We start from the raw sequence: 13,939 nt of genomic DNA, 5'->3' as shown, positions 1-13,939 counted from the left end.
CCCTAACCCTAACCCTAACCCTAAGCTTCCCTTGACTGCTTCTGCCTCCAATAGATTTCCTAAGAACTAGTGCTTTAAGGAACAGTTTATAAAGAGAATCCTCATGAGATTTCTTTATAATGGGTGTGTTCCTTATCTTATCCTAGTGTCTAAACACCTCTCCATTGCTGGACCCCAAATAAGATTCCCTTACATGCTAAGTTGCATCTAGAGACTGGGATAGGTTTAATAAATAACCTAACCGTAATGCGTACCCTAACACTAAGCCCTACCCTAAACATAACCCATACCCTAATCTAAACCCCTAACCTAAACCGAGCCCTAACCCTAAATCTAACCCTAACCCTAACCCTAACCCATACCCTATACCGTACCCTAACCCGTACCTGAAACCGTAACCTAAGCCATACCCTAACCCTAACCCTAACCCTAACCCTAACCCGAACGCTAAGCTACCCTTGACTGCTTCTGCCTCCAATAGATATCCTAATCACTACTGTTTTAAGGAACAGTTTACAAAGTGAATCCTCATGTGATTTCGGTATAATGTGTGTGTTCCTTATCTTATCATAATGTCTGAACTCTTCTCCATGGCTGGACCCCGAATATTATTCCACTACGTGATGAGTGGTATCTAGAGAGTGGGATAGGTTTAATAAATACCCTAACCCTAACGCGTACCCCAACCCTAACCCCTACCCTAACCCTAACATGTTCCTTAATCCTAACCCGTACCCTAAACGAGCCCTAACCCTAAAACTAACCCTAACCCTAACCCTAAGCTACCCTTGACTGCTTCTGCCTGCAATAGATTTCCTAAGCACTAGTGTTTTAATGAACAAGTAAAAAGAGAAACCTAATGTGCTTTCTGTATAATGGGTGTGCTCCTCTGTATAATGGTTGTGTTCCTTCTCTTATCCTAGTGTCTAAACTCTTCTCCATGCCTGGACCCCAAATAATATTCCTTTATATGCTGAGTGGTATCTAGAGAGTGGGAGAGGTTTAATAAATAACCTATCCCTAACGCGTACCCTAACCCTAACTCCTAAACTAACCCTAAAACGTACCCTAATCCTAATTCGTAACCTAAATCGAGCCCTAACCCTAAAACAAACCCTAACCCTATCCGTAACCCATGTCCTACGCCGTACGCTAACGGGTACCTGAACCACTACGATAAGCCGTACCCTAACCCTAACCCTAACCCTAAGCTACCCTTGACTGCTTCTGCCTCCAATAGATTTCCTAAGCACTAGTGTTTTAAGGAACAGGTTACAAAGAGAATCCTCATGTGATTTCTTTATAATGGGTGTGTTCCTTATGTTATCCTAGTCTCTAAACTATTCTCCATGGCTGGACCCCAAATAATATTCCTTTACATGCTTTGTAGTACCTGGAGAGTGGGATAGGTTTAACAAATACCCTAAACGTAAAGTGTACCCTAACCCTAACCCCTATCCTAACACTAACACGTACCCTAATCCTAACCTGTACCCTAAACCGAGCCCTAACCCTAAAATTAACGCTAACCCTAACCCTAAAACATACCCTACGCCGTACCCTAACCCGTACACGAAACCGTACGCTAAGCCGTACCCTAACCCCAACCATAAACCTAAACCTAACCCTAAGCTACCCTTCACTGCTTCTGCCTCCAATAGATTTCCTAAGCACTAGTGTTTTAAGGAACAGTTTAAAAAGCGAATCCTAATGTGATTTCTGTATAATGGGTGTGTTCCCTATCTTATACTAGTCTCTAAACTCTTCTCCATGGCTGGACCAGAAATAATATTCCTTTACATGCTAAGTGGTATCTAGAGAGTGGGACAAGTTTAATAAATACCCTAACCCTAATGCATACCCTAACCCTAACCCTTACTCTAAACCGAACACGTTCCCTAATCCTAACCCGTACCCTACACCGAACCCTAACTCTAACCCTAACCCTAACACTAACCCTAAGCTACCCTGGACTGCTTCTGCCTCCAATAGATTTCCTAACCACTAGTGCTTTAAGGAACAGTTTAAAAAGAGAATCCTAATGTGATTTCTGTATAATGGGTGTGTTCCTTATCTTATCCTAATGTCTAAACCCTTCTCCATGGCTGAACACCGAATAATATTCCTTTACGTGCTAAGTGGTATCTAGAGAGTGGGGTTGGTGTGATAAATACACTAACCCTAATGCGTACCCTAACCCTAACTCCTACCCTAACCCTAACACGTACACTGATCATAACCCGTACCCCAAACCGAGCCCTAACCCTAAAACTAACCCTAACCCTAACCCTAACCTATACCCTACGCCGTTGCCTAACCCATACCTGAACCCTTACCCTAAGCCGTACCCTAAAACTTGCCCTAACCCTAACCCTAACCCTAAGCTTCCCTTGACTGCTTCTGCCTCCAATAGATTTCCTAAGAACTAGTGCTTTAAGGAACAGTTTATAAAGAGAATCCTCATGAGATTTCTTTATAATGGGTGTGTTCCTTATCTTATCCTAGTGTCTAAACACCTCTCCATTGCTGGACCCCAAATAAGATTCCCTTACATGCTAAGTTGCATCTAGAGACTGGGATAGGTTTAATAAATAACCTAACCGTAATGCGTACCCTAACACTAAGCCCTACCCTAAACATAACCCATACCCTAATCTAAACCCCTAACCTAAACCGAGCCCTAACCCTAAATCTAACCCTAACCCTAACCCTAACCCATACCCTATACCGTACCCTAACCCGTACCTGAAACCGTAACCTAAGCCATACCCTAACCCTAACCCTAACCCTAACCCTAACCCGAACGCTAAGCTACCCTTGACTGCTTCTGCCTCCAATAGATATCCTAATCACTACTGTTTTAAGGAACAGTTTACAAAGTGAATCCTCATGTGATTTCGGTATAATGTGTGTGTTCCTTATCTTATCATAATGTCTGAACTCTTCTCCATGGCTGGACCCCGAATATTATTCCACTACGTGATGAGTGGTATCTAGAGAGTGGGATAGGTTTAATAAATACCCTAACCCTAACGCGTACCCCAACCCTAACCCCTACCCTAACCCTAACATGTTCCTTAATCCTAACCCGTACCCTAAACGAGCCCTAACCCTAAAACTAACCCTAACCCTAACCCTAACCCATAACCTAGGCCGTACCCTAACCCGTAAAGGAAGCCGCACCCTAACCCTAACCCTAAGCTACCCTTGACTGCTTCTGCCTGCAATAGATTTCCTAAGCACTAGTGTTTTAATGAACAAGTAAAAAGAGAAACCTAATGTGCTTTCTGTATAATGGGTGTGCTCCTCTGTATAATGGTTGTGTTCCTTCTCTTATCCTAGTGTCTAAACTCTTCTCCATGCCTGGACCCCAAATAATATTCCTTTATATGCTGAGTGGTATCTAGAGAGTGGGAGAGGTTTAATAAATAACCTATCCCTAACGCGTACCCTAACCCTAACTCCTAAACTAACCCTAAAACGTACCCTAATCCTAATTCGTAACCTAAATCGAGCCCTAACCCTAAAACAAACCCTAACCCTATCCGTAACCCATGTCCTACGCCGTACGCTAACGGGTACCTGAACCACTACGATAAGCCGTACCCTACCCCTAACCCTAACCCTAAGCTACCCTTGACTGCTTCTGCCTCCAATAGATTTCCTAAGCACTAGTGTTTTAAGGAACAGGTTACAAAGAGAATCCTCATGTGATTTCTTTATAATGGGTGTGTTCCTTATGTTATCTTAGTCTCTAAACTATTCTCCATGGCTGGACCCCAAATAATATTCCTTTACATGCTTTGTAGTACCTGGAGAGTGGGATAGGTTTAACAAATACCCTAAACGTAAAGTGTACCCTAACCCTAACCCCTATCCTAACACTAACACGTACCCTAATCCTAACCTGTACCCTAAACCGAGCCCTAACCCTAAAATTAACGCTAACCCTAACCCTAAAACATACCCTACGCCGTACCCTAACCCGTACACGAAACCGTACGCTAAGCCGTACCCTAACCCCAACCATAAACCTAAACCTAACCCTAAGCTGCCCTTCACTGCTTCTGCCTCCAATAGATTTCCTAAGCACTAGTGTTTTAAGGAACAGTTTAAAAAGCGAATCCTAATGTGATTTCTGTATAATGGGTGTGTTCCCTATCTTATACTAGTCTCTAAACTCTTCTCCATGGCTGGACCAGAAATAATATTCCTTTACATGCTAAGTGGTATCTAGAGAGTGGGACAAGTTTAATAAATACCCTAACCCTAATGCATACCCTAACCCTAACCCTTACTCTAAACCGAACACGTTCCCTAATCCTAACCCGTACCCTACACCGAACCCTAACTCTAACCCTAACCCTAACACTAACCCTAAGCTACCCTGGACTGCTTCTGCCTCCAATAGATTTCCTAACCACTAGTGCTTTAAGGAACAGTTTAAAAAGAGAATCCTAATGTGATTTCTGTATAATGGGTGTGTTCCTTATCTTATCCTAATGTCTAAACCCTTCTCCATGGCTGAACACCGAATAATATTCCTTTACGTGCTAAGTGGTATCTAGAGAGTGGGGTTGGTGTGATAAATACACTAACCCTAATGCGTACCCTAACCCTAACTCCTACCCTAACCCTAACACGTACACTGATCATAACCCGTACCCCAAACCGAGCCCTAACCCTAAAACTAACCCTAACCCTAACCCTAACCTATACCCTACGCCGTTGCCTAACCCATACCTGAACCCTTACCCTAAGCCGTACCCTAAAACTTGCCCTAACCCTAACCCTAACCCTAAGCTTCCCTTGACTGCTTCTGCCTCCAATAGATTTCCTAAGAACTAGTGCTTTAAGGAACAGTTTATAAAGAGAATCCTCATGAGATTTCTTTATAATGGGTGTGTTCCTTATCTTATCCTAGTGTCTAAACACCTCTCCATTGCTGGACCCCAAATAAGATTCCCTTACATGCTAAGTTGCATCTAGAGACTGGGATAGGTTTAATAAATAACCTAACCGTAATGCGTACCCTAACACTAAGCCCTACCCTAAACATAACCCATACCCTAATCTAAACCCCTAACCTAAACCGAGCCCTAACCCTAAATCTAACCCTAACCCTAACCCTAACCCATACCCTATACCGTACCCTAACCCGTACCTGAAACCGTAACCTAAGCCATACCCTAACCCTAACCCTAACCCTAACCCTAACCCGAACGCTAAGCTACCCTTGACTGCTTCTGCCTCCAATAGATATCCTAATCACTACTGTTTTAAGGAACAGTTTACAAAGTGAATCCTCATGTGATTTCGGTATAATGTGTGTGTTCCTTATCTTATCATAATGTCTGAACTCTTCTCCATGGCTGGACCCCGAATATTATTCCACTACGTGATGAGTGGTATCTAGAGAGTGGGATAGGTTTAATAAATACCCTAACCCTAACGCGTACCCCAACCCTAACCCCTACCCTAACCCTAACATGTTCCTTAATCCTAACCCGTACCCTAAACGAGCCCTAACCCTAAAACTAACCCTAACCCTAACCCTAAGCTACCCTTGACTGCTTCTGCCTGCAATAGATTTCCTAAGCACTAGTGTTTTAATGAACAAGTAAAAAGAGAAACCTAATGTGCTTTCTGTATAATGGGTGTGCTCCTCTGTATAATGGTTGTGTTCCTTCTCTTATCCTAGTGTCTAAACTCTTCTCCATGCCTGGACCCCAAATAATATTCCTTTATATGCTGAGTGGTATCTAGAGAGTGGGAGAGGTTTAATAAATAACCTATCCCTAACGCGTACCCTAACCCTAACTCCTAAACTAACCCTAAAACGTACCCTAATCCTAATTCGTAACCTAAATCGAGCCCTAACCCTAAAACAAACCCTAACCCTATCCGTAACCCATGTCCTACGCCGTACGCTAACGGGTACCTGAACCACTACGATAAGCCGTACCCTAACCCTAACCCTAACCCTAAGCTACCCTTGACTGCTTCTGCCTCCAATAGATTTCCTAAGCACTAGTGTTTTAAGGAACAGGTTACAAAGAGAATCCTCATGTGATTTCTTTATAATGGGTGTGTTCCTTATGTTATCCTAGTCTCTAAACTATTCTCCATGGCTGGACCCCAAATAATATTCCTTTACATGCTTTGTAGTACCTGGAGAGTGGGATAGGTTTAACAAATACCCTAAACGTAAAGTGTACCCTAACCCTAACCCCTATCCTAACACTAACACGTACCCTAATCCTAACCTGTACCCTAAACCGAGCCCTAACCCTAAAATTAACGCTAACCCTAACCCTAAAACATACCCTACGCCGTACCCTAACCCGTACACGAAACCGTACGCTAAGCCGTACCCTAACCCCAACCATAAACCTAAACCTAACCCTAAGCTACCCTTCACTGCTTCTGCCTCCAATAGATTTCCTAAGCACTAGTGTTTTAAGGAACAGTTTAAAAAGCGAATCCTAATGTGATTTCTGTATAATGGGTGTGTTCCCTATCTTATACTAGTCTCTAAACTCTTCTCCATGGCTGGACCAGAAATAATATTCCTTTACATGCTAAGTGGTATCTAGAGAGTGGGACAAGTTTAATAAATACCCTAACCCTAATGCATACCCTAACCCTAACCCTTACTCTAAACCGAACACGTTCCCTAATCCTAACCCGTACCCTACACCGAACCCTAACTCTAACCCTAACCCTAACACTAACCCTAAGCTACCCTGGACTGCTTCTGCCTCCAATAGATTTCCTAACCACTAGTGCTTTAAGGAACAGTTTAAAAAGAGAATCCTAATGTGATTTCTGTATAATGGGTGTGTTCCTTATCTTATCCTAATGTCTAAACCCTTCTCCATGGCTGAACACCGAATAATATTCCTTTACGTGCTAAGTGGTATCTAGAGAGTGGGGTTGGTGTGATAAATACACTAACCCTAATGCGTACCCTAACCCTAACTCCTACCCTAACCCTAACACGTACACTGATCATAACCCGTACCCCAAACCGAGCCCTAACCCTAAAACTAACCCTAACCCTAACCCTAACCTATACCCTACGCCGTTGCCTAACCCATACCTGAACCCTTACCCTAAGCCGTACCCTAAAACTTGCCCTAACCCTAACCCTAACCCTAAGCTTCCCTTGACTGCTTCTGCCTCCAATAGATTTCCTAAGAACTAGTGCTTTAAGGAACAGTTTATAAAGAGAATCCTCATGAGATTTCTTTATAATGGGTGTGTTCCTTATCTTATCCTAGTGTCTAAACACCTCTCCATTGCTGGACCCCAAATAAGATTCCCTTACATGCTAAGTTGCATCTAGAGACTGGGATAGGTTTAATAAATAACCTAACCGTAATGCGTACCCTAACACTAAGCCCTACCCTAAACATAACCCATACCCTAATCTAAACCCCTAACCTAAACCGAGCCCTAACCCTAAATCTAACCCTAACCCTAACCCTAACCCATACCCTATACCGTACCCTAACCCGTACCTGAAACCGTAACCTAAGCCATACCCTAACCCTAACCCTAACCCTAACCCTAACCCGAACGCTAAGCTACCCTTGACTGCTTCTGCCTCCAATAGATATCCTAATCACTACTGTTTTAAGGAACAGTTTACAAAGTGAATCCTCATGTGATTTCGGTATAATGTGTGTGTTCCTTATCTTATCATAATGTCTGAACTCTTCTCCATGGCTGGACCCCGAATATTATTCCACTACGTGATGAGTGGTATCTAGAGAGTGGGATAGGTTTAATAAATACCCTAACCCTAACGCGTACCCCAACCCTAACCCCTACCCTAACCCTAACATGTTCCTTAATCCTAACCCGTACCCTAAACGAGCCCTAACCCTAAAACTAACCCTAACCCTAACCCTAACCCATAACCTAGGCCGTACCCTAACCCGTAAAGGAAGCCGCACCCTAACCCTAACCCTAAGCTACCCTTGACTGCTTCTGCCTGCAATAGATTTCCTAAGCACTAGTGTTTTAATGAACAAGTAAAAAGAGAAACCTAATGTGCTTTCTGTATAATGGGTGTGCTCCTCTGTATAATGGTTGTGTTCCTTCTCTTATCCTAGTGTCTAAACTCTTCTCCATGCCTGGACCCCAAATAATATTCCTTTATATGCTGAGTGGTATCTAGAGAGTGGGAGAGGTTTAATAAATAACCTATCCCTAACGCGTACCCTAACCCTAACTCCTAAACTAACCCTAAAACGTACCCTAATCCTAATTCGTAACCTAAATCGAGCCCTAACCCTAAAACAAACCCTAACCCTATCCGTAACCCATGTCCTACGCCGTACGCTAACGGGTACCTGAACCACTACGATAAGCCGTACCCTACCCCTAACCCTAACCCTAAGCTACCCTTGACTGCTTCTGCCTCCAATAGATTTCCTAAGCACTAGTGTTTTAAGGAACAGGTTACAAAGAGAATCCTCATGTGATTTCTTTATAATGGGTGTGTTCCTTATGTTATCTTAGTCTCTAAACTATTCTCCATGGCTGGACCCCAAATAATATTCCTTTACATGCTTTGTAGTACCTGGAGAGTGGGATAGGTTTAACAAATACCCTAAACGTAAAGTGTACCCTAACCCTAACCCCTATCCTAACACTAACACGTACCCTAATCCTAACCTGTACCCTAAACCGAGCCCTAACCCTAAAATTAACGCTAACCCTAACCCTAAAACATACCCTACGCCGTACCCTAACCCGTACACGAAACCGTACGCTAAGCCGTACCCTAACCCCAACCATAAACCTAAACCTAACCCTAAGCTGCCCTTCACTGCTTCTGCCTCCAATAGATTTCCTAAGCACTAGTGTTTTAAGGAACAGTTTAAAAAGCGAATCCTAATGTGATTTCTGTATAATGGGTGTGTTCCCTATCTTATACTAGTCTCTAAACTCTTCTCCATGGCTGGACCAGAAATAATATTCCTTTACATGCTAAGTGGTATCTAGAGAGTGGGACAAGTTTAATAAATACCCTAACCCTAATGCATACCCTAACCCTAACCCTTACTCTAAACCGAACACGTTCCCTAATCCTAACCCGTACCCTACACCGAACCCTAACTCTAACCCTAACCCTAACACTAACCCTAAGCTACCCTGGACTGCTTCTGCCTCCAATAGATTTCCTAACCACTAGTGCTTTAAGGAACAGTTTAAAAAGAGAATCCTAATGTGATTTCTGTATAATGGGTGTGTTCCTTATCTTATCCTAATGTCTAAACCCTTCTCCATGGCTGAACACCGAATAATATTCCTTTACGTGCTAAGTGGTATCTAGAGAGTGGGGTTGGTGTGATAAATACACTAACCCTAATGCGTACCCTAACCCTAACTCCTACCCTAACCCTAACACGTACACTGATCATAACCCGTACCCCAAACCGAGCCCTAACCCTAAAACTAACCCTAACCCTAACCCTAACCTATACCCTACGCCGTTGCCTAACCCATACCTGAACCCTTACCCTAAGCCGTACCCTAAAACTTGCCCTAACCCTAACCCTAACCCTAAGCTTCCCTTGACTGCTTCTGCCTCCAATAGATTTCCTAAGAACTAGTGCTTTAAGGAACAGTTTATAAAGAGAATCCTCATGAGATTTCTTTATAATGGGTGTGTTCCTTATCTTATCCTAGTGTCTAAACACCTCTCCATTGCTGGACCCCAAATAAGATTCCCTTACATGCTAAGTTGCATCTAGAGACTGGGATAGGTTTAATAAATAACCTAACCGTAATGCGTACCCTAACACTAAGCCCTACCCTAAACATAACCCATACCCTAATCTAAACCCCTAACCTAAACCGAGCCCTAACCCTAAATCTAACCCTAACCCTAACCCTAACCCATACCCTATACCGTACCCTAACCCGTACCTGAAACCGTAACCTAAGCCATACCCTAACCCTAACCCTAACCCTAACCCTAACCCGAACGCTAAGCTACCCTTGACTGCTTCTGCCTCCAATAGATATCCTAATCACTACTGTTTTAAGGAACAGTTTACAAAGTGAATCCTCATGTGATTTCGGTATAATGTGTGTGTTCCTTATCTTATCATAATGTCTGAACTCTTCTCCATGGCTGGACCCCGAATATTATTCCACTACGTGATGAGTGGTATCTAGAGAGTGGGATAGGTTTAATAAATACCCTAACCCTAACGCGTACCCCAACCCTAACCCCTACCCTAACCCTAACATGTTCCTTAATCCTAACCCGTACCCTAAACGAGCCCTAACCCTAAAACTAACCCTAACCCTAACCCTAACCCATAACCTAGGCCGTACCCTAACCCGTAAAGGAAGCCGCACCCTAACCCTAACCCTAAGCTACCCTTGACTGCTTCTGCCTGCAATAGATTTCCTAAGCACTAGTGTTTTAATGAACAAGTAAAAAGAGAAACCTAATGTGCTTTCTGTATAATGGGTGTGCTCCTCTGTATAATGGTTGTGTTCCTTCTCTTATCCTAGTGTCTAAACTCTTCTCCATGCCTGGACCCCAAATAATATTCCTTTATATGCTGAGTGGTATCTAGAGAGTGGGAGAGGTTTAATAAATAACCTATCCCTAACGCGTACCCTAACCCTAACTCCTAAACTAACCCTAAAACGTACCCTAATCCTAATTCGTAACCTAAATCGAGCCCTAACCCTAAAACAAACCCTAACCCTATCCGTAACCCATGTCCTACGCCGTACGCTAACGGGTACCTGAACCACTACGATAAGCCGTACCCTACCCCTAACCCTAACCCTAAGCTACCCTTGACTGCTTCTGCCTCCAATAGATTTCCTAAGCACTAGTGTTTTAAGGAACAGGTTACAAAGAGAATCCTCATGTGATTTCTTTATAATGGGTGTGTTCCTTATGTTATCTTAGTCTCTAAACTATTCTCCATGGCTGGACCCCAAATAATATTCCTTTACATGCTTTGTAGTACCTGGAGAGTGGGATAGGTTTAACAAATACCCTAAACGTAAAGTGTACCCTAACCCTAACCCCTATCTTAACACTAACACGTACCCTAATCCTAACCTGTACCCTAAACCGAGCCCTAACCCTAAAATTAACGCTAACCCTAACCCTAAAACATACCCTACGCCGTACCCTAACCCGTACACGAAACCGTACGCTAAGCCGTACCCTAACCCCAACCATAAACCTAAACCTAACCCTAAGCTGCCCTTCACTGCTTCTGCCTCCAATAGATTTCCTAAGCACTAGTGTTTTAAGGAACAGTTTAAAAAGCGAATCCTAATGTGATTTCTGTATAATGGGTGTGTTCCCTATCTTATACTAGTCTCTAAACTCTTCTCCATGGCTGGACCAGAAATAATATTCCTTTACATGCTAAGTGGTATCTAGAGAGTGGGACAAGTTTAATAAATACCCTAACCCTAATGCATACCCTAACCCTAACCCTTACTCTAAACCGAACACGTTCCCTAATCCTAACCCGTACCCTACACCGAACCCTAACTCTAACCCTAACCCTAACACTAACCCTAAGCTACCCTGGACTGCTTCTGCCTCCAATAGATTTCCTAACCACTAGTGCTTTAAGGAACAGTTTAAAAAGAGAATCCTAATGTGATTTCTGTATAATGGGTGTGTTCCTTATCTTATCCTAATGTCTAAACCCTTCTCCATGGCTGAACACCGAATAATATTCCTTTACGTGCTAAGTGGTATCTAGAGAGTGGGGTTGGTGTGATAAATACACTAACCCTAATGCGTACCCTAACCCTAACTCCTACCCTAACCCTAACACGTACACTGATCATAACCCGTACCCCAAACCGAGCCCTAACCCTAAAACTAACCCTAACCCTAACCCTAACCTATACCCTACGCCGTTGCCTAACCCATACCTGAACCCTTACCCTAAGCCGTACCCTAAAACTTGCCCTAACCCTAACCCTAACCCTAAGCTTCCCTTGACTGCTTCTGCCTCCAATAGATTTCCTAAGAACTAGTGCTTTAAGGAACAGTTTATAAAGAGAATCCTCATGAGATTTCTTTATAATGGGTGTGTTCCTTATCTTATCCTAGTGTCTAAACACCTCTCCATTGCTGGACCCCAAATAAGATTCCCTTACATGCTAAGTTGCATCTAGAGACTGGGATAGGTTTAATAAATAACCTAACCGTAATGCGTACCCTAACACTAAGCCCTACCCTAAACATAACCCATACCCTAATCTAAACCCCTAACCTAAACCGAGCCCTAACCCTAAATCTAACCCTAACCCTAACCCTAACCCATACCCTATACCGTACCCTAACCCGTACCTGAAACCGTAACCTAAGCCATACCCTAACCCTAACCCTAACCCTAACCCTAACCCGAACGCTAAGCTACCCTTGACTGCTTCTGCCTCCAATAGATATCCTAATCACTACTGTTTTAAGGAACAGTTTACAAAGTGAATCCTCATGTGATTTCGGTATAATGTGTGTGTTCCTTATCTTATCATAATGTCTGAACTCTTCTCCATGGCTGGACCCCGAATATTATTCCACTACGTGATGAGTGGTATCTAGAGAGTGGGATAGGTTTAATAAATACCCTAACCCTAACGCGTACCCCAACCCTAACCCCTACCCTAACCCTAACATGTTCCTTAATCCTAACCCGTACCCTAAACGAGCCCTAACCCTAAAACTAACCCTAACCCTAACCCTAACCCATAACCTAGGCCGTACCCTAACCCGTAAAGGAAGCCGCACCCTAACCCTAACCCTAAGCTACCCTTGACTGCTTCTGCCTGCAATAGATTTCCTAAGCACTAGTGTTTTAATGAACAAGTAAAAAGAGAAACCTAATGTGCTTTCTGTATAATGGGTGTGCTCCTCTGTATAATGGTTGTGTTCCTTCTCTTATCCTAGTGTCTAAACTCTTCTCCATGCCTGGACCCCAAATAATATTCCTTTATATGCTGAGTGGTATCTAGAGAGTGGGAGAGGTTTAATAAATAACCTATCCCTAACGCGTACCCTAACCCTAACTCCTAAACTAACCCTAAAACGTACCCTAATCCTAATTCGTAACCTAAATCGAGCCCTAACCCTAAAACAAACCCTAACCCTATCCGTAACCCATGTCCTACGCCGTACGCTAACGGGTACCTGAACCACTACGATAAGCCGTACCCTACCCCTAACCCTAACCCTAAGCTACCCTTGACTGCTTCTGCCTCCAATAGATTTCCTAAGCACTAGTGTTTTAAGGAACAGGTTACAAAGAGAATCCTCATGTGATTTCTTTATAATGGGTGTGTTCCTTATGTTATCTTAGTCTCTAAACTATTCTCCATGGCTGGACCCCAAATAATATTCCTTTACATGCTTTGTAGTACCTGGAGAGTGGGATAGGTTTAACAAATACCCTAAACGTAAAGTGTACCCTAACCCTAACCCCTATCCTAACACTAACACGTACCCTAATCCTAACCTGTACCCTAAACCGAGCCCTAACCCTAAAATTAACGCTAACCCTAACCCTAAAACATACCCTACGCCGTACCCTAACCCGTACACGAAACCGTACGCTAAGCCGTACCCTAACCCCAACCATAAACCTAAACCTAACCCTAAGCTGCCCTTCACTGCTTCTGCCTCCAATAGATTTCCTAAGCACTAGTGTTTTAAGGAACAGTTTAAAAAGCGAATCCTAATGTGATTTCTGTATAATGGGTGTGTTCCCTATCTTATACTAGTCTCTAAACTCTTCTCCATGGCTGGACCAGAAATAATATTCCTTTACATGCTAAGTGGTATCTAGAGAGTGGGACAAGTTTAATAAATACCCTAACCCTAATGCATACCCTAACCCTAACCCTTACTCTAAACCGAACACGTTCCCTAATC

The sequence above is a fragment of the Balaenoptera acutorostrata genome, chromosome 4, assembly GCF_949987535.1.
Source record: "Balaenoptera acutorostrata chromosome 4, mBalAcu1.1, whole genome shotgun sequence".
NCBI classification, from domain to species: domain Eukaryota; kingdom Metazoa; phylum Chordata; class Mammalia; order Artiodactyla; family Balaenopteridae; genus Balaenoptera; species Balaenoptera acutorostrata.
Note: the sequence above shows the minus strand (reverse complement) of the source record.